Consider the following 4978-nt stretch of genomic DNA (forward strand, 5'->3'; position numbering starts at 1 on the left):
GATAAGTATCAGGCAGTTGTCAGTTGTGATAAAAGGACAATCAAGTTGGTGTCTCCACTAGGAGAGGAAGTGGTGACCGAGTTAGTCCCGCCTGAGCCAAAGAAAGGAAGTTATTATCAGATAGCCGTTGATAGCAGTGAAGCAGACCCAATTGAGAGTATCAAGGTTGTGTCTGAGTTCCCGGATGTGTTTCCAAAGGACTTACCGGGTATGCCACCAGAGCGGAAAGTTGAGTTTGCCATAGAGCTTCTTCCTGGCACCGCCCCTATCTTTAAGAGAGCTTACAGAATATCTGGACCAGAGTTGGTTGAGCTTAAGAAGCAAATTGATGAGCTGTCAGAGAAAGGTTACATCTGGCCAAGCACCTCGCCTTGGGCCGCCCCTGTCCTATTTGTGGAGAAGAAAGATGGCACCAAAAGGATGTGTATCGATTACCGAGCTTTGAATGAAGTCACGATCAAGAACAAGTATCCCTTGCCCAGAATAGAAGATCTGTTCGACCAGTTGAGAGGAGCCAGTGTGTTCTCCAAGATTGATCTAAGGTCAGGTTATCTTCAGCTCAGGATCCGACCTTCGGACATTCCGAAGACGACATTCATTTCCAAGTATGGGTTGTATGAGTTCATAGTGATGTCTTTTGGTTTGACCAATGCACCAGCCTTTTTCATGAACTTGATGAATAGTGTATTCATGGATTATCTCGATAAGTTTGTGGTGGTATTCATTGATGACATTCTGGTTTATTCTCAAAGCGAAGAAGAGCATGCAGGTCATTTGAGGATGGTATTGCAGAGATTGCGAGAGCACCAGTTGTATGCAAAGTTGAGCAAATGTGAGTTTTGGATCAGTGAAGTCCTGTTCTTGGGTCATATAATCAACAAAGAAGGATTGGCTGTGGATCCGAAGAAAGTGGCAGACATTTTGAACTGGAAAGCGCCAACAGATGCTAGAGGAATCAAGAGTTTCGTTGGAATGGCCGGATATTATCGGCGATTCATTGAAGGGTTTTCGAAGATTGCGAAACCAATGGCCGCGTTGCTAGGCAACAAAGTTGAGTTCAAGTGGACCCAGAGATGCCAAGAGGCCTTTGAAGCGCTGAAAGAGAAGTTGACTACAGCGCCTGTCCTAGTCTTGCCCGATGTGCACAAGCCCTTCTCGGTGTATTGCGATGCTTGCTACACAGGTTTGGGATGTGTGTTGATGCAAGAGGGAAGAGTTGTGGCTTACTCGTCCCGACAGCTGAAGGTTCATGAGAAGAACTACCCAATCCATGATCTAGAGTTGGCAGCAGTGGTTTACGCACTGAAGACATGGATGCACTATCTGTATGGACAGAAATGCGATGTTTACACAAACCACAAGAGTCTGAAGTACATATTCACTCAGTCAGAGTTGAATATGAGGCAACGAAGATGGTTAGAGTTGATCAAAGACTATGAGTTGGAGATTCATTACCATCCAGGCAAAGCAAACGTAGTGGCAGATGCTTTGAGCAGAAAGAGTCAAGTCAATCTGATGGTCGCTCGTCCGATGCCTTATGAGTTGGCCAAGGAGTTGCAGAACTCCGTTGCAATGGGATCAGCCCGGAGAAAAGCAGGTGTTTGGGCCAGACATTTTGCTTGAAGCCGAAGAGAACATCAAGATGGTCCGAGAGAATCTGAAGATAGCGCAATCAAGACAGCGAAGCTATGCAGACACAAGAAGAAGAGAGCTGAGTTTTGAAGTCGGAGACTTTGTCTATCTGAAAGTGTCACCGATCAGAGGAGTCAGAAGATTTGGAGTCAAAGGCAAGCTAGCACCCCGCTACATTGGTCCGTATCAGATTCTTGCAAGACGTGGAGAAGTAGCCTATCAGCTCAGTCTGCTAGAGAATTTGTCTGCTGTGCATGATGTCTTTCATGTGTCTCAGTTGAAGAAGTGCTTGCGTGTGCTAGAAGAGCAGTTGCCAGTGGAAGGTCTTGAAGTCCAGGAGGACTTGACCTACGTTGAGAAGCCAGTGCAAATCCTTGAGGTTGCAGACCGAGTCACCCGAAGGAAGACCATCAGAATGTGCAAAGTTAGGTGGAATCACCACTCTGAGGAAGAAGCAACCTGGGAGCGTGAAGATGATCTGATGGCTAAATACCCAGAGCTCTTTGCTAGCCAGCCCTGAATCTCGAGGGCGAGATTCTTTTAAGGGGGATAGGTTTGTAACGCCCTGAATTTGGGGGTAGAATTTTTTTCTTCTTTTCTTTCACCAAATTCAGGCGTTACCCTTTTCTTTTTCTCATTCCCTCGCTAAACCTTGATCTTTTCCAAAGTTATAGCGGGATTCAGCTTGGAATTCCCGTGTAAAGGAAAACCCTAAATTACTTTATGTTGTTTGATGCACCATGCCGAACCATGCATTCTTTCGATTGCTTAAAAATGTAAGTGCATCCATCTAGGAAGATCGGATTTCGAAAAGGAGAAAAATCTTTTCTTTCTTTTTCTTTTTCTTTTTCTTTTTCTTTTTCTTTCTCTCTCTCACTTTTTTTTTCTCTCCCGCGCCGTGGGCCACCCCGGCCGGCCCAACCGCCCCCCCGCGCGCCCCCTTTGGGCCCATTGGCCCAGCCGCCCCCTCCCTTTCCCCTCAAATTCCCCCAATCCCTCTCCCTCCCTCTCATTCTCTCCCTTCCCTGCCCCAACCGCCGCCCCCTGCCCTAGCCGCCGCCCCCTGCAGCTCGGCCGCCCCGCCGCTCGGCCGCCCGTCCCCGTCCCCAGTGAGGTTCCCCTCCCCCTCTCCTCCCTCCCCCATCTCCCCTCCCCTTCCCCCTACCCGGCTCGGCCGCCCCCTGCCCCTGCGCCCCGGTTCGGCCGCCCGCCGCCAGCTCGGCCGCCCCTGCCCCGCCCCCTGGCCGGTTCAACCGCCCCCCCCTTTTTTTTATATTTTATTTTATGTTCTTTTATTACTGTTACTTATTTTATTTCAGGCAGGTTAATCATTGTTCATGTTATTGGAATAGGAAACTTAATTTAGAATTTCATTACGCTAGTTGATTCATATAATTAATTGTTCATCCAGTTCAATGTTGATCAACTAAAAATGACTAGGTTTCCATTAGTGCATATAACTGAATTCTTTTGTTAGAACCAATTATTCGTGCATAAGCTTTAACCCCCCCCCCCCCCCCCCGCGAGACCTTCTCCCGTTTCTTTCTAACCTTAATGAATGCGATATCGAATGTCATACTTGGTGCATATTCACTTTATTTGTTCACTTGTATGATGTACTGTTTGTTTCCCAATTTGAATGGATGAATGTATGTATGCTTGCAATCGCATAGAGAACGATCCGGTCGAAGAGCCCGAGGAACTCGCAGGAGAAGCCCCTGAGCAGCAGTCGTTTGGTGGAGGCAAGTGTCCTTTGACCTATCTCTGTCCTATTCATTCTTTAATTCACCTCCCGCTTTACACATTTATGCCTAAGGATTGACTAGCTTTTGTTATCCATGTCCTTGATTACCTATTTGGGTTGGATTATTATTATTGTTTAGCTTTATGCTATTGCTCAACTCTAATCAATGAACATGATGAGATTATCTATGATACGCTGTTTTCCCCTCTCTTATTATGATGTTATACTTGTGGTCTTCAAGGGGGCTCGAGCGGTTTCTCGAGTGCCTCTCCGTAAGGACCTGTTCTATGGATGACCGCCCGGGAAAACAGTGCAACCATGAGGGTAGAATGGGGTGCCCTTAGCTGAATAATTAGAGGATCCGGGATGTAGTTCACTTAGCCGTCGTGCCGTCAATGGGGCTCGGTGTATGCGGCTCGCTCTGCCAAGGTTGATTTGTCCCTTGGGGAGGAGTGCGGTACATTTAGGAAACCTAACGGGTGGCTACAGCCCCGGGGAATCTTTGTAAAGGCTACGTAGTGATGCCCTGCTAGGCCACCTAGGTAGTGGTCAATGGGGAGTAGCTCTCTCCGGGCAGAAAGGGAATCACGGCTTGTGGGTAAAGTGCACAACCTCTGCAGAGTGTTATGAAACTGATATATCAGCCGTGCTCGCGGTTATGAGCGGCCAAGGGAGCTCCAGTGATTAGTGGTACTTGATCAGAGAAATTGTGGTACATGTGGCAACGAGATTGATGGTTTTGGTTATGACTATGGTGCTGGTAAGTGGTATTCTTTCCGTTTGGAAAGGGTACATCGGGTTAATAACTTGGGTTAATGCTAAAACTTGGCTTTCTACTAGTAAGTAATAATCTGACCAACTAAAAGCAACTGCTTGACTTATCCCCACATAAAGCTAGTCCACTACAGCCAAACGAGATACTTGCTGAGTATGTTGATGTGTACTCACCCTTGCTCTACACACCAAACCCCCCCAGGTTGTCAGCATTGCAACCACTGCTCAGGCGAAGATGAAGCTGTGGAAGGAGACTTCCAGGAGTTCCAAGACTACGACGAGTTCTAGGTGTGGGTTAGCGGTAACCCCCAGTCGGCTGCCTGTGAAGGCCGCGTTTATCTATGTTTCTTTTCCGCACTTTGATTTATTGTAAGAACTATATGGACGTCTCAGACGTATGATGTAATCGACTATTATCCCTTTTAATACTATTTTGAGCACTGTGTGATGATGTCCATGTTATGTAACTGCTGTGTACGTGAATAACTGATCCTGGCACGTACATGGTTCGCATTCGGTTTGCCTTCTAAAACCGGGTGTGACACACACCCTTTTCATCTTGGCGGAAACATTTATACTTCTCAACCTTCTGATGGAGATTCTTCTTGATAATCTGCACTCCTTTGTCACTGAGCTGGGCCATGATGATCTGGTCTTGCAAAGCTGGCTCGACAGAAATGTGAGACAGAGCACCAGAAGAAATAACTTCTATTTGCATCTTGCTCAACTCATCACACAGGGTGTTGATGTGAGAATCCATCAGAATACAATTGCATTGCAACTTCCGACTCAAGGCATCTGCTACACATTGGCTTTTCCTGGGTGATA

The sequence above is a fragment of the Zea mays genome, chromosome 7 (assembly GCF_902167145.1).
Source record: "Zea mays cultivar B73 chromosome 7, Zm-B73-REFERENCE-NAM-5.0, whole genome shotgun sequence".
NCBI classification, from domain to species: domain Eukaryota; kingdom Viridiplantae; phylum Streptophyta; class Magnoliopsida; order Poales; family Poaceae; genus Zea; species Zea mays.